Source organism: Rhinatrema bivittatum, chromosome 2 (genome assembly GCF_901001135.1).
Source record: "Rhinatrema bivittatum chromosome 2, aRhiBiv1.1, whole genome shotgun sequence".
NCBI lineage: Eukaryota > Metazoa > Chordata > Amphibia > Gymnophiona > Rhinatrematidae > Rhinatrema > Rhinatrema bivittatum.
The window spans coordinates 710,334,651-710,354,454 of NC_042616.1; the positions used below are offsets into that span (position 1 = coordinate 710,334,651).

Sequence of the window (19,804 nt, forward strand, 5' to 3'; positions counted from 1 at the left end):
CGGAGTATACAGGCGGGCTGATGTCAGTGCAGGGGTATATATGCAGTGACATCAGCTTTGCTCCATCTGCTGGTAGAGGGTGCATAACCCACTGGTCATGGATCCACCTATTCGAATGCTAAGAAAACCTGAAGACTATCTTTCCTTAGGAACACAACAGTATCAAAAACAATTTTTTATTTTTAATAGAAATGATCATATGTAAGAAAGAAGAAAGATATATAAATTCATTATCTTGTGGATCAGTTGCCTCATCCCACACAGACAATCCTCATATTTCCCCCTCCGTGGTTCTGGAGCTTTCACTAACCTGCTTTCCAGAGCAAAAAATGCACACACATGCTTGTGTTTTGAACATTTCTCCTCCCTACTCAGTTCCCTATAGTACAAGGGTGGGCAAATGTTTGCCTGAAGGCTACACTGGGGTATGGTGATGATTTAAGAGATTAAAAAGAGAGTTAAGAACCTGGGGGTAGGGGGTTGCAGGGATCTGCAGAAGTTAAAGAAATTACTATGCATCTGAGTAATGTAAGTCACTTAATTTTGTTTTTTTGGACTAATTTCACATTTACTTTTGATCTCTATCTTCATTTCACCATTTCCTTTTACATACAGTACTTCATAAAGAAGTGCAGGAGGACTTGAGCTCCTCTTACAAATCAGCTGCAGGCACTCATTCATGCTCACTTTGAGGCAGATACAATAATCGGATGCTCCTTTCAGCACATGGTTGGATGCGCGTTCTGGATGTGCTGATGGATGCCAGATGCAATACCAGGATTAGCGCATCCATAACGCGCGTGAAGAAACTCAGTGTGTAGCAAATAGTGCCGATGCCATGTAAATCCCATTTAAATGGCTCTATTATCTATTACCACACGATGCATTAACGATCACCCAAAACGTACGTCCATAACGAGTTTTTATGTTTGAAGTTTTGCGTCTGCCTTACCCTGGCGTTACTGTACTGGAGCTAGTGGTAGCTGACAGTTCGTGAAAGCTTTTCTGCTTTTCAGTCATGGAAACTATACTTTATTCTTCTGACTTTCTTTCATGGGCAAGCAAAAATAAAGGGCAGCCAAACAAGGGAGGGCAATTGTTCATACAAACAAACAATCCTGCCAATGACAGAAGACCAGAGGACCATGCGGTGGCAAAGATGCAGGTTAGCAAGTAGTTCATTTAAATAAATCCTATAAATGTCACTAACGCTCTGCAATTTATTGCAAGAGGATGTAGTTACAGTGGTTGCTCCAACTGGGTTTAAAAAAAAAAATGTCTGACAGTTCCTAGAGATGAAGTCCATAAAATGCCATTGACCTGTTTTGTGTACTTGTGACTTTTAGACTGACCGCTGTTGGACTTGATGGGCCCCCCCCCAGTATGGCATGTCTTATGTTTTTATGTTATGTTTTCAGGCATAGCACAGAGCCATCCGTAGACTCTGCAGGCAGCGTTTTATTCGGCCACGCACAACCCTCTTTGGATTGCTCGAGGCAAATGTGGTGTGAAGGTATCTTCTTTAGTTCTCGGGCAATTTTGACCCTTTATGAGGACCTGTGCAATGATATTAATCCAGTCGCCTCTCACAACCATGCCATCCCTGGGCTAGTGAAACTTCTGTGCGCCTTGCATTTCTTTCGCCACAGGAAGCTTCCAGAATATGGTAGGACTCTTTGCAGGATGAATCAGTCCTTAGTCTTGTGGCACTTTAGCCCTCAAGACTTGTCCATGATGAAACGCATGAGGCAGTATATCTATTTCCCAGTGGATCCAGGACAACTCCAGGAAATCCGGCATGGATTCTTTGAAATAGCCGGGATGCCCAATGTGTTGGGTGCAACAGACTGCACCCATATTGCACTAACCCTGAACTTGGAACAGGAGAGTATATTCTGCAACCAAAAGTTGATGATGAATGTGCGGGTTATATGTTATGCACATCAACGAATCCTGAATGTAGTATCAAGGTTTCCTGGAGCTGCCATGATTTTTACATCCTTGCCCATTCGTCGCTTGGAACTGATTTCCCAGAGGGAAAATATGGTGACGGCTGGCTGCTCAGTAAGTAACAGTTGCTATAGGAAGGCATCATAGACAACCAGGTGGGAAGGAGGCATGCAGGACCCAGTCCTAGTTCATTGTTATGTCTAGGAATTATTTTGGTACTACTATATTGGTAAGGGGGGGTATAAAATGAGCCAGGTATGTATATGCCATATGGAGTAGTGTATGTGTTTGGTGATGTTGCACCAGTGTTTGATGCAATATTGCTTACCCCTGTAAGCCTTGGTTGCAGACTCCGCTCCTGGCCCCACACACTGCGGCCGAAAGATGGTACAATGTGGCACACACAAGCATATGGTCTTTCATAGAGGGGGCATTCAGTGTGCTGAAAGGCCAATTCAGATGCTTGGACCAGTCTGGTGATACCCTGCAATACAGTGCGGAAAGGTCGCATGCATTGTTATGGCCTGCTGCATGATACCTAACATTGTTTTGTGCTTCAGGCTGGAAGCGGAGTCCCTAAAAACGTGATGCCAGACCCACCTCTATAACCAGCAGCAGAAGCAGACAACAGTGAGAGGCTCAGGAGATTTGCCGAGGGGTCATTGAAGAATATTTCTCATGTAAGTTCTTATCAGTGATACAAATAATCTCTCACGATATTAATCATGTTGAGAATAAGCTGCTTAAGTGTGTACAAATCTAAATCCATTGTTTTGTGTTTTCTATTTCAGGAGTTGTAATTGGAGGCCAACAGAGGGATGGAAGGATGGGCCAGGATTCCAAAATGTTTTATTTTTTTCATCAAATTAAATTAAGTTTGTTTACCAGAGTGTTTATATGGATTAATGTATGTTCTTTACATCCTTGCTGGTGTGGGCATCCTTCACCCTCTCATCAATTCCCATCACTGGCAAAGACACCCAGAACTTGAGCGTCTGTAAAAGGGCCCTTGTGATGTACATAATGGAGGCCCAAATCCTGGGCCTTTCACAGATGCCCCGGACTTGGGCGTCCATTCTCTACATCACAAGCGCCTTGTGGGCATGATTTCAAATGTCCCTCTCCTGCAGCCATGCCCAGATGTCCATTTTGTGTGGGACCATTCACAGCATGCCATGAGGACAGCTGTCCAATTTCAGCAAGGCAGATGGTCGCCTTCTGACAGTAAATAGTGTAGGATGACCACCACCTTTTTTTATTTGCCTTGAGCGCCGGCAGGACCAAGACCAGGCAGATGCAGCTTGGCTGGTGCTCAGGGTGAGATTTAATACCCAGGCCTTCTTTCCTCGGGAAGTAAGTTTGGGTGAGGATTACACTAGGGTATTAAAGCAGGATTTTTCACAGACAATTATTAGCACATTTGTGCATTGTTGTCACAGTTTTCAATCCAGATTCAAATTGATAAAAATAGCTAGAAATATGCAGTTATCTGTCTCTGGTTTTCCCAAACACACAGGACTGCGCTTTCTATGGATGGGGTGGGAGCTGCAGGCCCTGCATCATTTGTTTGCATATTAAATGTTTGTATTTTTATTCTTAGTGCCAGATGGAGGCAGTGAAAAAAAGAGGGCCCAGAGGATAAGGTGGGAGGAGAGAGAGTGGCTCCCGGGCAGCAGAATGGTGAGTGTATTTGGATTCACAGTAGAGTATGGAACCCCATATATTGAGAAAATTGTGATTATTGGTCACAATTTGTTTTGCATGCAACTACTCTTTGCATTCTTTGGAATGTAGTCCAGTACTTGCTCTTTGTTCCAAAAATATCTACTTATTTGGTTTTGTGAGTGGCTATTATAAAGCTCAAAAGATTGGAATGCCTTGCCATTACATCTTAGACAGTAAACAGATTTTCAAGTGTTTACAAGGGGGTTAAAGCCTTGCTTTTTCAAAAGACCTATGGGTAACATTCTCTTGGTCAACTTAAGCTTAATATATATATGATGTATATATTTCCTGTACTCTAATGTATGTTAAGGAAACTGCACTGAACTCTAAAATGATAAATTTGGTAAGTTCTAAATAAGTAATTACTTGTGGCAGTGATCAGATTAATCAGAATTTGGTTTGTCTCTGTTCTGAACAATCGATAAATTTATTTATGTAGGAGGTTTTATATTGGAGAAATTACTTACCTGATAATTTCATTTCCTTAGTGTAGACAGATGGACTCAGGACCAATGGGTATAGTGTACTCCTGATAGCAGTTGGAGACTGAGTCAGATTTCAGTCTGACGTCAGCCTACATATACCCATGCAGGAAGCACTGCTCTTCAGTATTCTCCTCAAAAAGCAATTGTGGATATATGTGTGTTTGAATAACTTGATTAACTTGGACTGGTTGAAATGATTTCCAACTGGAGACCGCCAGTGCATTCAACTGAGAAACGCCAAAACCCGGCAACCATGGGTGTCTGAACTAGGGGTAAAGTCTGGCTTACCTGTGCTTGTCTCCCAAGGTTTCAGGATTTTGGGGCAGCCATGGGCGGGATGCTGAGTCCATCTGTCTACACTAAGGAAATGAAATTATCAGGTAAGTAATTTCTCTATTTCCTAGCGTGTAGCAGATGGACTCAGGACCAATGGGATGTACAAAAGCTACACCCGAACCGGGTGGGAGGCTGCCCGTGGCCCACTTAGTACTGCCCTTGCGATTGCGGTGTCCTCCCTGGCCTGAACATCCAGACGGTAGAACCCCAAGAAGGTGTGGATGGAGGACCACGTCGCCACCCGACAGATCTCGGTGGGTGACAGCATCTTGGACTCTGCCCAGGACACTGCCTGAGCCCTTGTGGAATGGGCCTTGACTTGTAGAGGTGGAGGCTTGCCTGCCTCTACGTAGGCTGCCTTGATTACTTCTTTGATCCAGCGGGCTATGATTACCCAGGAGGCCGCTTTCCCTTGTTTATTCACACTGTGAAGGACGAATAGATGGTCCGTCTTTCGTACGGATTAAGATGGCGTAGAAGTCGTGAGTCTTCAGAGTCCTTATGGTCGTCTGGAGATGGCAGCGAGATGGATTGGTTTAGATGGAAACGAGAAACCACCTTTGGAAGGAAGGGGGGGCAGTGCGGAGCTGTATGGATCCCGGTGTGAATCTAAGGAACGGTTCCCAACAGGATAGTCCTTGAAGTTCGGAGATGCGACGGGCTGAACATATTGCCACCAGGAATGCAATCTTCCAGGTCAGGAGCTGTAGTGACAGACCGCATGTAGGTCTAAAGGAAGCTCCCGCCAGGAAGTCTAGTACTAGAGTGAGATTCCATAGGGGCAGCGGCCACTTTAATGGAAACTGGAAACGTCTGGATAGGATGATAGACTGATGCCATCCACGTTGGCTCTGAAGTAGGCCACCTGAACCTTGATGGAGTCGAGAGACAACCCCTTCAAGCCGTCCTGCAGAAATTCCAGGATCATGGGCATTTTGGCTGCCCGTGGAAGGATGGTGCGGTCCTCACACCAGGCTTCGAACATTCTCCATATTCGTATGCAAAGTTAGACACGTGGAAAACTTGCGTGCTAGGAGCAATGTGTCAATCACTGCCCCTGAGTATCCGCTCTTCTTCAGCCGAGTCCTCTCAATGGCCAGACTGTAAGAGAATCGAGTTGGGTCTTTGTGGAGGATCGGTCCTTGCTGGACAGGTCCCTGTGTGGGGGTAGACACAGAGGGTTCCCCGCCAGAAATCTTCCCATGTCTGCATACCATGGCCACTAGAAGTTCTAGCCCCCTGTGGTGTTCTATCTTGCGGATGATCCCGCCCAGTAGTGGCCATGGGGGAAAGGTGTACAGCAGGTCTTCCTGTGGCCAGATCTGGATGAGGGCGTCTATTCCCTGGATTTGTGGTTCTTGTCTGCGGCTGAAGAACTTGGGCGTTGGACCGGGTTGCTAGAAGGTCCATGGCTGGTGATCCCCAGCGGTTTACTATCAACTGGAAGGCTGTGGTTGACAGCATCCATTCCCCTGGGTCTAGACTCTCTCTGCTAAGGTAATCCGTAGTGACGTTGTCTTTTCCCGCTATGTGGGCGGCTGAGATCCCTTGTAGGTTTGCTTCCGCCCACGCCATTAGGGGGTCTATTTCCAGGGACACCTGTTGGCTTTTGGTTCCTCCCTGGCGGTTGATGTAGGCAACTGTTGTGGCATTGTCCGACATGACTGACAGATTCGCCCCGGAGTCTGTGACTGAATCGAAGGCAGGCTAATCTGACTGCCCGGGCTTCTAGTCGGTTTATGTTCCATCCCGACTCTTCCTTGTCCCATTGCCCCTGGGCCGTCAGTTCCAGGCAGTGGGATCCCCACCCTCATAGGCTCGCATCCGAGGTGAGCAAGACCCAGGTCGGTGGGGATAACCTTACTCCATTGCTCAGATGGTCTTCTTGTAGCCATTGGAGCTGGGTCCGCACCTCTGCCGGTAGCTGGAGGCGAACAGAGTAGTTCTGGGACATCGGGTTCCATCGCGACAGTAGGGAACGTTGTAGTGGTCGCATGTGGGCCCTTGCCCATGGGACCACTTCTAGTGTTGATGTTATGAGGTCGAGGACTTGGAGGTAGTCCCATACCTTGGGTGGAAAACAGGTCAAAAGGTTTCACAACTGGTCCATCAGTTTCCTTCTCCTTGTAAGGGGAAGGACGACCTTGTCTTGATTGGTGTCAAACCGGACTCACAAGTATTCTAGTGATTGGGAGGGTGGCAGGCAGCTCATGGTTGTGTTGACGACCCACCCGAGATTCTACAGTAGATTCTTGACTCTGGTGGTCGCCTGGTGACTTTCCTATGGAGATTTTGCCCTGATCAGCCAATCGTCCAGATATGGATGTACTAGGATTCATTCTTTCCTCAGTGTCGCCGCCACAACAACCATGATTTGGGTGAACGTCTGAGGGGCAGTAGCTAGTCTGAAGGGTAGGGCCCGGAACTGGTAGTGATGGTCCAGTATCGCGAAGCGTAGAAAGCGCCGATGTTCATGATGGACCGGGCTGTAGAGATAGGCTTCTGACAGATCCAGAGAGGTCAGAAATTCTCTCGGCTGTACTGTCCTTATGAGCGTAGGGTTTCCATGCGGAAGTGTGGTACCCTTCGGTAGCGATTGACAGACTTGAGGTCCAGGATGGGCCGGAACATTCCCTCTTTCTTGGGGACAATAAAATAGATGGAATAGTGCCCAGTATTTTGTTGGTGTGTGGGCACAGGTGTTACTGCCCTTAGCGCGAGTAGTTTTGTCAGTGTGGTTTCCACCACCGTCCTCTTGGAGGGGGCGTGACGTGGCGATTTCACAAATTTGTCTGGAGGGATACTGTGAAGTCCAGGTAGTATCCCTCTCGAATGATGGTTAGGATCCACTTGTCCGACGTTATCTTGACCCATCTTTGGTAGAATAGGGCAAGCCTGCCCCCTATGGCTTCTTCCTGTGGATGGGTCTGTTGATTCTCATTGTGGGGTGTGGCTGGGGCCTAAATCGGCTTCCCTCTTGTTGTGTCTGTTCCGAAAGGACTGGCCCGTGCCTGCAGGGCGCTTGGTATGTGTTTTTGTACGGTCTGAGACTTAAATAAAGATTTCTACCTTACCTTGTCTCGGCGCTTCCCAGTCTTGTGCTGTGCAGTCTCTGGCTGCCACAGTCTAATTACCTTGGAGCTCTTTTCTCGTTCTGATGATAGCTCCCCAGAAGTTTCATCTGAATTGATAAGAAAACTCCAATTCTGCAGCTAAAAATAGGCTGCAAATACTTCTCCCATTGACTTTAATAGGAAATCGGAAAACGAATAAAACATATCAACGAATTGGTTTTCCCCACTATGAAACAAATGCAATGAATTTGGGTCCCGGCGAAACAAATACCAACAAATTTTTTCCTTCTGCACATCCCTAGTAAATTTCAGAGACTTGTGAAGAGGATCTGTGTTTCTAAAACAAAGAATAGAACCCAGGGGGCCTGTGGCTCTGAAACTAGGTACAAAGTGCAGGAGTGCACTGACCATAGAGGTCTGTGAAAGGGTGTGGCTCAGAAAGTGGCACTGAAAAGAAAAAACCCCACAGTTTAAAAGTTTCAGGTAGAGAGGAAACTGATTCATGGGTCTGGTTGCAGGGACAACTAGAAGTAGTAAGGTTTAAACCGGATAAAGAGAGAAGTTCTGCTGGAGATAGGGAATAAAAAGTGAGCATGTTAATGCTGGTTATGCAGGTGTTTTTTTTTTTTTTTTTTTTTTTATCTTTTTGCCGTTAGAAAGAAAAGGGAGAGAAACAGTGATGCAGCAAGGCTAGGTTGAGCAGGATATGGCCCAGAGTGAAAGTGCAGCTGCTTAGAAGCCAGGCAGTATTACTAAAACCCTGGTCTATATCCAGTGGGTAGACTGCAGTGTAGGTGAAAGAAGAAAGAGGAGCCAAAGAGCTTGAGAAGTGTTGCATCCGTCGGTCTCGGATAGCTTCGACCTCTGTGCCACACCTTTCTTCCTTCTCTCTCCCAAACCTTGGGAAGATGGCTGCTGCCACGTCTTCATGCCGCTCTCTCCGGTGTCCCCGGAATGGCAACGGCGATGGTGTTCGCCATGTTCTCCTGAGGGCTTCCTAGGGTGCGCGCCACCCACATCTTTATCCACGTCATGGCGGGAACCTCGGGGGCGTCCCCTCCGAGTGACATCATGCCATCCGGGTATCTAGCCTGCCCTTCGTTTGCTAACAAACTGAGTTAGCAAGGAATGTGAATGGATTGGAAAGCCTCCGGTCTAAGATGCTCTGCCGCTTCCTTGCTGCCGCTGGAAGCTCTCTCTGCCCTTCGGGGTCTTTCATCTCTAACCTGGGTACCCGCTCCTCGGGGGCCTGCTCTCCCTGCCTTGGTGCCTGCAATTCAACTACTTCTGCCTGACAGGATCTCCATCAATACAGCTATATACTTCAGTGAGTAATCTAACCTTGTCAGTCTGTCTCACCTACAGCTCAGCGCTGGGAGTCTGCATCCGGGACTTCCTCTACTACCTCGCGCTGCCTACCATCTATTCAAGTGTGGGACTGGTCTCCTCTGCTGAGGACCCCTGGACTGCTTCTTCTAGATTACCTCACTACTGCCACCCCCTGGCCAGTATCTCCAAGCTGTATAATAAATACAAATCCTCTGTGTCTGTGTGTATAGAGTTTAGCCTATGTCTAAATATTAGACTTTCATAAGACGCTTGTCAGCACTTTTTCAAACAAAGATATGACTCAGAATTTTAGAACAAATATAATTTTAATATTTCATATCTTTGGAAGCCCATATGCCAACCTTGCAAGACAGGTAGAGCATCAATGTGTCTTGTAATCTCTGGTACACGCTGTTATTTTATACTTTCAACTATACATAGAAAATGCTTGTGAGAGGATCCAGCAGTAATTGCACCTAGTACTGTGGTTCCTCACGGGGCTCCTCCCCGTGGGTGTGGCCATCGCCGCAGTACCCAAGAATCCACTCCAACACCTCAAAACCATAACAAGAAGTGCATAGTAATGAAGTATGATGTCATGTTAGTTCTCCAAGTCTAAAGACAGAGCTGAGGGAGAACATGAAGCCACTCCTAGATGCCAAGAGAAAAGAATGGCTAAGACAGGAATGGCAGGCCATGGAGAACTGAAGTCAGGAATGGACACAGAGTAGCTGAGTTATGGGCATTGTCTGCAGAGATGGATCAAGAGCTAAATGAAGTGTTGCAGTGTGCTTGGGAGGAACCAAGTAACACTGCTCCCGTGAGAAGCCAGGGAAAGGGGCTATGAAGAACCCTGAGAGAGGGGTCAGAGTGCCCTGCGGAGGGCAACACAGACTGCCCAGAAGGAGGCAGTATTGAGAAGTCTGAATTTGGCACTACAGAAGGCCCTGTAGAATATCCAAACACTGAAGAGGAGTCAGCGGTGTCCCTAGCAAGTGGGAGCTCAGAGGAGCCAATGAGTGGTGTTATGGAGACCCCAGCAAGTAGGGCAGCGGAGGAGCCAGTGACCAGCGTGGGCGAGTGGCCAGAGAGTGCCACGAGGATACCAGAGAAATCACCAATGGAGGTACCACAGCCAGTCCAAAAAGATCCGTTGAGGTGGGATTCGAACCCAGAGCCATCAAAGGACTTAGTTAAAGGATTGGGGGTGCACACTGCCCATTGAGTGGTGACTATAGTGCGGTCTGGGGTAACCACAGAAGCTGGGGGGTGAACATAACTCTAGAACCCTGACCCAAGCCTAACTGATGGTAGACCAGATAAGAGGGGCTGGGGATGTGAGGCACTTCCCTGGATGGGACCCAGGAGGAGTGAAAACACAGACTAACGGGTCTAAGCTGAAGGGGGGGATATGACACAGTGTCCCTATTTTCCCCCTTAAACTTGTGCAGGACCAGGCTAGTGCCTGGTCCACCTTAATTCCTGTTGAGAGAGATAGCTCTGTGGATGAAGCCTAGCAGGGGAGGAATAAGAACTAGGATTCAGGTGGGGATAGTCAGACCAGGCCCAGGTCTCCAGGAGGAAGGCAGCTCCTGTAGAATATTGCTGTTCAAACACCGAGCTGTAACGAAGCTGTGAGTACTGAGGGAAGCAGTACATATTTGTGAGTAATGAGAGTACACTGTTCTGAAAGCAAGATAATCTACTAATGTTTGTTTGCTGTAATCACCAAATAAACAGGCCGATACAGTACAGTGCGCTCCAGCGGAGCGCACAACCCGCGTTTGGACGCGCGTTTTTGACGCGCTAGCTTTACCCCTTATTCAGTAAGGGGTAATAGTGCGTCGAAAATGCGCGTCCAACCCCCCGAAACTAATAGCGCCCGCAACATGCAAATGCATGTTGAAGGCCCTATTAGTTATTCCCGCGCGATACAGAAAGTAAATTTGCAGCCAAGCCGGCTAATTTCTGCCGGCACTGGGAAAGTGCACAGAAAAGCAGTAAAAACTGCTTTTCTGTACACCCTCCGACTTAATATCATGGCGATATTAAGTCAGAGGCGATATTAAGTCGGAGGTCCCGAAAGTTAAAAAAAGTTAAATAAAAAAATTTGAAATCGGCCCGTGGCTTGCGGTTTGAAAACCAGACACTCAATTTTGCCGGCATCTGGTTTCCGAACCCGTGGCTGTCAGCAGGTTTGAGAACCGAGGCTGGCAAAATTGAGCGTGGGATGTCAAACTTGCTTACAGCCGCCGCTCCTGTCCAAAAAGAGGCGCTAGGGATGCAAAATGATGAATCTAGGCCTAGGTTTGTACCTGAGGCAACAGAGGATGAAGAGACTGAGGACATAAGAGTGTCTGCTAAAAACCATCAACTAGGAGAGCTTTTGCTTTCAAAAGGAAACAATTTGCCATATGATGCCAACACAGTTCCTTGGATCTGTTTGTATGCCAACTCCAAGAATTACTGAGCTATTTGCTCTCTTTCTGTTTGAGGTCTTAGCTCCTCATCAGTAAGAGAATGTCTCTGTGCCATAGCAGTTTCCATGCTCAAATCAAGGATAAGCCAATCTCCATTCATCTGTAATTTCCAAGTTCATGAAAGACTTATGGCATACTAAACCTCCAGTTGCAAAATCACCTATTCCATGGGACCTAAACCTGGTTCTGGTACAACTGAAGAAACTGTCATTTGCACCAATGGAGTCAGCTTCTCTCAAATTTATAATATATAAAGTATCTTGAAGCAGTCACATCAGCCGGAAGAGACAGTGAGCTTCAGGCTTTGGTTCATTATCCTTCTTATATGCCATTTTTTCAACAATAAGGTGGTACTCCACATCCACTTGAAATTTCCACGAAAAATAATATCAATATTCCATATTAATGAAGTCAATGTTTTTGTGTGACCCGAGCAGTGATCCCTCAAGCCTGGGGGCACAAACTTAGTCTGCCTCCAGCCTGTTAAAAGCACTTCTACCTTTCAGGCTGATACAGTAAAGTCCGCGGAATATTGATATTATTTTTCGTGGAAATTTCAAGTGGATGTGGACTACCACCTTATTGTTGAAAAAATGGCATATAAGAAGGATAATGAACCAAAGCCGCGCCCCTCCCTAGGCGCGTGCACGAGCATCTCTGATCCTTATGAAGGGCCTGCGTTGGGAACCTGGCCACGGCCCTGGATGATGACGTCAAACTCTTCACTGTATTTAAGCTCAGGTCTCGCTCCACAGCGTTGCCTTTGCAACAGATCTCCCCACTATCCGAGTATTCGTTGCTACTAGAGAATCCTCTCTATCTTCGTTCCTGACCTCCGTTGTTCCCGGTTCCTGTCTTCTTCATTCCTGCCCTGTCTATGTGTTGGACTGACTCTACGGATATCGACTTTGCTTTGTTTGACTACGCTCTAGCCTATCTCAAGTCCCAGACCTCCGCTACGTCTGACTACTCTACACCCTATCTCCAGACCCAGACCTTCGCTATACCTGACTACTGCTATTGACTTCTCCGTGATCAGACCATTGCATTGATTGACTAACGCTATTGACTTTCTCCGAGATCTGAACTCAGCATTGCTTGCCACGACCTCTGCTGCCGGCCCTGATCCTAGTCTGTTATTGATTCCTCCTCTAGCCTATTCCCTGGACGTGGACTTATTAGGCTCCGGCCTACCTTTGCTCGAGCACCCCCAGCTAAACTCCGTTCCATTGGCGCACACGTTCCAGTACTGTACCCAGTCCAGGATAGGACTACGCCACCTACCGGCTGCTGTCTCTGGGCTGAACCCACCTATCTTGTTAACCAACCTTGAGGCCCACCTAAGTCCTGCCGGCCCCAGCACCCAAAGGCTCAACCCGCGGGGAACGAAGGCTGGTAAAGGGGAAGCTCCAGCGGCCTCTACCTTCAGCCCACTCCATCTGCCAACGGTGGGGACCCTTAGGTCCTCAGCATCAACCCCACCTCGGCCCAAGGGTCCACCTCCGACGCAACAGGTTGCAAAGACCATGGACTCAGTGGAGCCACGTGCCCTCCAGGCCATCCCAGGCCTGGCATCCAAGGTACAAGTACAGCAGCAGTTCTTGAGGCTTTGGCCTCCTCTATGGATCGTCTTCACGCCTGGCTTGATGCCCTCACTAATAATCCAGTTCCTCTTCCAGCTCCTCCTGTTCCACAGCCACCCCCGTCAATGCTTCGAGCCTTGTTGGCACTCCCAGCGCTTCAACGGTGACTCCAAACTCTGCAGAGGGTTTATTAACCAATGTTATATACAATTCGCTCTGCAGCCCTCCGTCTTTCAGGACGAATTGACAAAGGTCACCTTCATCTTATCTTATCTTATCTTGAGGGGAAGGTGCTGGCTTGGGCTTCCCCCTTGTGGGAATGCTCAGATTCCTTGTTGAAAGAACTGACTCATTTGGTGGCTGTGTTTCGACGGACTTTCGATGATCCTGGGCGACATACCATAGCAAGTACCAGCTTACTACATCTCTGTCAAGGTCAAAGAATTCTCTTCGACTATACCATTGAGTTTCGGACTTTGGCTACTGAGCTCGCTTGGCAAGAAAAATGCCTCCGAGCTATCTACCTGGATGGACTCTCCTTGCAGCTGAAAGATGAATTGGCTGCACGGGAACTTCCTTCCTCTCCCTTCCTCCCACGGCCTGCCGCATGGCCGCCAACGCCATCCTCCTCTCTTCAGCGGGGCTCTCCCTAGGCACGTGTGCGCGGGAGGCCCCGCCCTTTAAAGAGACAGGAGCAGGAAAGTCAAGTCCAGCCCCAGAAGATGACATCATCCAGCAGGGGTATTTAAACCCCACAGCTCACTCTGAACATTGCCTTTGCAACAGGTCCTCTCTGCTTGAGTGCTAGTTGTTTTTTCACATCCGTGGCTTTTCTAGACTGCTTACTGTACTGCTTTGTGGGTTGTTCCAGTTCCAGCCTCCGTTCCTGCCTCGTTCCTGCTCCTGCCTCCATTCCTCAACTTGATCTCCAGGTTTGACCTTGGCTTGTCTTCTCGTCTCTGCTTTTCTGCTGCTCGTCTTGACCTTGGCCTGTTTCATCGTTTCCGCTTCTTCGCTGCCTGCCCCGGATCTTCTGCCTGGACTTTGGTTCCGCTCTTCACTGCCTGCCCAGACCCGGACTGCTAACCTTGTCTTCGTCACTTTCCTCACCAGCACCACCTCCTGGAGATGAGTGCCATTGGGGGCAATCCCTCTGTCGATATCTAACACTCTCTCCAGCTCAAGGGTCCACAACTGTAACACACACCATTTCTTCTTTTTTTTTTTTTTTTATTCCTTCACTGCCTGTGATTCTCCTTTTCTACCCTCTAATAACCCTGTCACAAACCCCATCCCTTGCTCTTCCCGTTTTGAAGCCTGACCTATTCCTTCACCCCTCCCTCTATTCTAGCGCCTGGGTCCTCCTTCCCAGTGTGGTTCGCAGATTAGCTATTTATAGCTAGCAGCATTCAGTATTTACAAAGAATATAAATGGGCAGAAACTTCTGAGAGGGTTAAACCAGCACTGGGGAGAGGGGGCCTTTCCTTCTGTTATCGTCACTGTGGCGACACCTATGAAGCATAATCTACTAGATAAGGGAGCCCTGACCGACGTGCCGCAAATGCGCAGTAGAGAGCAACTCTACCGCGCATGCGCGGGCACGTCGGTCAGTGATGAGCGTGCCCGAAAAAAAAATGGCGCTGAGTCCAGGAGCGGCGGTAGTGGCGGTGGCTAGGAGCAGGAGCGGCGGCAGCGACGACAAGCAGGAGCGGTGGCAGCGAGGAGCGGGAGTAGCAGTTCCGGCGGCGGCAGTGGCGACGCGCGCGAGGGAGGAACACCCCACGTCTGCCGGTTATGGATGAGCTGAAAGGGGAGGGGATTGAGAGAGGGGGGAGTGAGTGAGGGGAGGGAGGAGAGAGTGAGCTGAGCTGAGGGGAGGGGGGAGTGAGTGAGGGGAGGGAGGAGAGAGTGAGCTGAGCTGAGGGGAGGGAGGAGAGAGTGAGGAGGGGGGAGGAGAGAGTGAGGAGAGGAGTGAGGGGAGGGGGAGGGAGGAGAGGGGAGGGGAGGAGTGAGGAGAGGGGGAGGGAGGAGAGAGAGGAGAGGAGGGGAGGGAGGAGAGGGTGAGGAGAGGGGGAGGGAAGGAGAGAGTGAGGAGGGGGAGAGAGTGAGGGGAGGGGTGAGGGGAGGGGGAGGGAGGAGAGAGTGAGGAGAGGGGAGAGGAGTGGGGAGGGGGAGGGAGGAGAGGGTGAGGAGAGGGAGAGTGAGGAGAGGGGAGAGGAGTGGGGAGGGGGAGGGAGGAGAGGGGTGAGGAGAGGGTGAGGGAGGAGAGGGGAGGGAGGGGGGACAGAGTGAGGGGAGGGGAGGGGAGGGGGGAGGGAGGAGAGGGTGAGCGGAGGGGGAGGAGAGGGGGAGCGGAGGGGAGGAGAGAGTGAGGGGGAGGAGAGAGTGAGGGGGGGGAGAGTGAGGGGGGAGGAGGGAGTGAGGAGAGGGGAAGGGTGAGGTGAGAGGGAGGGGGGGAGAATGAGGGGGAGGGAGTGGGAAGGAAATGGACCAAAAATTTTTTTTTTAAATGTTGCCCGTTGTTACGGGCTTAACGGCTAGTATCTTTATAAACAAAACCTCTTTAAAAAAGCCCATAGAGAATTTCCTCGTTGATCTTTAATTATACCAGACATTGCCCAGCAAGCCTACACTTAACCTAAGTTATATTTCACTTTAGCTACCCAGAACCGAGCCTGTGGAATGTCGCCCAATCCAAGTCGGGGGGAGGGGGAGTCTCGCTGGGAGCCCGCCCCTTTTCTCTATCATACCTGTTTCCCCGAAAATAAGACAGTGTCTTATATTAATTTTTGCTACCAAAGATGCACTAGGCCTTATTTTCAGGGGATGTCTTATTTTTTTCATGAAGAAGAATTCACATACCGGTATATTGTTGAACAAAAAAATGAACATGAAGGCTGAAAAGTACCTGGCTCCCACAGACTGGAACGATTTCCCACAGCAGTTCCTGGACCACTTGTACAGCAGGGATGGTATTGCGGCTTCCGGCCACCAGGAGGACCTCAACACTCCTCTTCTCGGGTCACAGCGGCCCTGCTGCCGGGGCCTCTTCCTCTTCTCGGGCCACAGCGGCCCTGCTGCCGGGGCCTCTTTCTCTTCTCGGCCACAGCGGCCCTGCTGCCGGGGCCTCTTCCTCCTCTCGGGCTGCTGCAATGATTTGCGGCGGCCCGTAAGCGCTTCTCCTCTTCTGCACGTGCTGATGCTCCTTCTCCTTCCTGCCCACGCGGCTCCGGCAACGCTTACTTCCGGGGTCGCGCAGGCACGAAGGAGGAGCATCAGCGCGTTTGAACGCGATCATTTTCTTCGGGCCGTGGTGATGTGAGTTCCAGCACGGCCATGCCGATCTGCCTGCTACATGCGTGTTACTGACGGCCGCATGAGCCTCCCTGCGCCCGGGGGCATTGGCTCCCCTCGGGATACCACTGCACGCGGCGCCCCCTACTGTAATACCGTACTTTGGCTAGAAACTTTATACCGGTACAGTAATTTTAAAAAATGCAAGCTGCGTCTACGGTAAGAAGCATCCGTGAAGCGTTAGGCCCGCGCAACCTATTTTACTGTATAGAGTGCTATACAGTATCCTGGGTGCGCTGGCCTAACGCTTCACGGACACGCTGGTACCGGTATCTGTCATTTGAAATGACAGGTACTAGGAAGTGGACGGTTCTCCTACGCTTGGGATTGCCAGTCCTCTCTCCTCTCCTCCCGAAGCAAGCAACGAAAGCGGAAAAAAATAAAAGTTGCAAGAGAGTGAGGGGAGAGAGGACGACGGGCAATCCTACCCGCGGGACTGCCAGTCCTCTCCCCTCCATCTGAAGCAAGGCGCGAAAAGCAGCCTTGCTCCGGGAGGAGGGGAGAGGACTGGCAGTGTAAAGCAACGATGTGACTTACTTTTTTCACAGCCCTCCTCCGGAGACGGACATCGATGGACACAGATCGCGGCTCTCCTGCCTCCCGGTGGCGAGTGAGCTGCCCAATCGCACGTACAGGGGCCGCTTTCGCCCGTGCAGGCATCCATCTTCGCCACCGGGAGGCAGGAGAGCCGCGATCTGTGTCCATCGATGTCCGTCTCCGGAGGAGGGCTGTGAAAAAAGTAAGTCACATCGTTGCTTTACACTGCCAGTCCTCTCCCCTCCTCCCGGAGCAAGGCTGCTTTTCGCGCCTTGCTTCGGGGGGAGGGGGGAGGGGAGAGGACTGGCAGTCCCCCGGGTAGGATCGCCCGTCCTCTTTCCCCTCTCTCCCTTGCAACTTTTTTTTTTTTTTTGCTTTTTCGATTTTTTTGTGCTTTCATTGCTTCGGGAAGTGGGGAGAGGACTGGGGCTGCCCCGGAGGCCATCACCCATGGACGCGGCCAGAGCAGGTGAGCGGGGGCTGGGGGAAAGTTTGCCGCCTACCCTTACCCCTGCCTCTAACGCATGGGTAAGGGTAGGCGGTAAGTTAGCAGGTTAAAGGCGCGGCAGCAAAACGGCAGGGGCCAGGGAATACCGTAGCTAATTCGATCGTTTACATGTACTATGTGCTAGGTCTTACTTTCGGGGGAGGTCTTATTTTCGGGGGAAACACGGGTAGTAGACAGGCTGCGGCAAGGCTAACTGTCTTCGGAGAGTGACAACGGATCTCGTGAGCGATCTCTGGTTGCGGTTTCACGTGTGGGTAGACTGAGAGAGCGGTGGTTAAATAGCAGCTGTTGAGGATTTTGGCGTCCCTTATCAGTTGAGGTCCCCCCCCCCCCCTTCACTCTTGGGAGCCCGATATCTGCAGCCGGGAGGAGTTCCGGAGCGCTGCTGCCTGCCTCTGGGAAGGAGGACAGTTTAACGTTCGGTAAGTTGAGTTGTGTTTTGGCTCGAGCGAGCCCGCCCTGTGGCGCGCGTGACGTCGTAGGGCAGGCGCGCTCCGCGGCCATGTTGTCGGGAAGGCTGAAACTCTCCGGGAGTGAGTGGGAGTTTTGATCTCCTGTGGAAGACGGAGTACGAGGTCTCTAGGGAGAGTTAGCGGCTTCTGGCCAGACAGAGAGGTGAGAGAACCTCCGAAGGACAGGACTCCCTTACCCGTTTATGTACCAGAAGCTTTAGGACCAGGCGCGACGTTGCCAAAACAAGTTTTGCTTGTGTGTGTTTATGTGTGGGACCTAGCAGGACGTTTTGTTTCGTGTAGCCTTATAAGGGAGGGCAGTACGCTAAGGGAGACGAACGGGTGGCGTATGTGTTCATTTTATTGTTGGCTTTATCTGCCTCACGATGATTAAAGCGCCTCTGCAGGTGTTCACCCTCCTGTTTCTGACTTCGAGCACGGATGTGTTGGGCGCTCCCGGAGCTTCAGGGGTGTTTCGGTCCGATGACGGCTGCCCAGAGCGCTGATCACCTGTGGGAACTGCCCCCGTAGGCAGAAAGCTAGAGTGAGGACCGTCTTTTGCGGCCGAACGGGGAGAGGGTGTGTCCCTCTCAAACAAGGAGAGTCGGCAGCTCCGGCATTATAGTCCCTGGCGTCCAAACTTGTATTTAGTTTCAGCCAGGCATTCTTACACTTTGGTTTTCTGTTTTTGTTTGTTTGCAAAGACTGCCGTCATACCAGATTGAACTTCATAATTGCACAGAAATGTATATGGGTATGTTCTCCCGTAATGTACTCTTATGAAAGCATTGTGGATTATTTGGGCTTTTGCATGAATTATAGGTTAAATCTGAATTTTTGCATTATTTTAGTGTTAAGTATCATGTCCTCTATCTTGTGTATTTTTGTTCTACCTGTATTTTCATTGTATTATCTGCTGTTACTGATCCCTGACCTTTTTAGGCTCCATTTCTATATTGCAGGGTAACAGATGATGGTTCTAGTAAGCTTTGCGTTTTAATGGAACTTGCATTATAGAATGAAGAAGCTTTTATGAAAAAAAATATAATTAAGGAGACAAGAATTCAAGGTAGATAGTATCAGTGAAAAATAAACATCTCTGAAAATCTTTACCTAATTCTTAAAAAGGCAAGGATATCACATTATCCAGACTGGATTAACTAGTTTATAGGATATCTTGGTGCCCTTGTAAAATTCCATGGGTGGTGATAATTGTAGAGTCCTAATCAAGTGAAAACACCATCCATTATCTGAATATTAGAGCATAGGTGCAATTTTCTTGATTGTAATTTAGAATCTTAAAATTATGGTCTGACAGAATTGTGAAGGAAATACAAGGACTTGATTGTATCAGCCTTTTGTTTTCATTGCTATTTTTACGAATTGTCAAGAAAATGCTACCGTACTTGTTTTCATCTGGCTAGTGAGTATTTTTTGAAATGTACTATTTTCATACTCTTTTTCTCCCCCTCCCCCCAAGAACATATACATAGTGGGACTTCATGGCTGGAGGGACCTTTGACACCATTCATTGGCCTTAAAGGGCTGCCACACTAACAGCTGTTTCCCCTCATTCCATGGGTTTAAGCCTACCACTTCTATGATGCACCTAAGCCCAGTCTGCCCCTGGTGAATGTAAATTCTAACCTAGATCTGCCATGCAGCACTATAGCTGGAGCCACAAGGCTGGACCAGTGAGCAAAGTTCTTCCCATCTAGAATTGCAGGAGGCTGAAAGATGATGCTTTATCCCATTTTAAGGAAGGTATAACACAGTATAATGCAAGATTTTGCTAACTGTTCAGGATTGCACAAGTTCTTTATTTTGTGCAGTTGTTGCATTATAAACCATGTTCCGGAATCTGGCATGAAAGTAGTTCATGAAAATGTGTCAAAGCTTTGAGGTATACTGATAGGATGGCTAAGGGGGCATACTGGATCTAAATTGAACTGTATGAAAATTTGTTTCATGGTCTAATCTTGTCAGCTAA

General features: G+C 49.1%; 1 protein-coding gene across 5 annotated transcripts in view; it reads left to right on the forward strand.

Moving 5' to 3' along the window:
• Positions 1-17,163: 17,163 nt before the first annotated feature.
• Positions 17,164-19,804, forward strand: part of PLEKHF2 (pleckstrin homology and FYVE domain containing 2) — a 46,525-nt gene continuing 43,884 nt past the window's right edge. Inside the window, exon 1 of one of the 5 annotated variants that reach the window (XM_029591744.1) lies at positions 17,164-17,323. The gene's annotated coding sequence lies outside the window, so the exon portion shown is untranslated. Of the gene's footprint in view, positions 17,324-17,365; positions 17,785-17,831; positions 17,978-18,151; positions 18,569-19,341; positions 19,579-19,804 lie in introns of those variants that run through there. The other 4 variants (XM_029591742.1, XM_029591741.1, XM_029591743.1 and 1 more) reach the window with 4 other exon arrangements.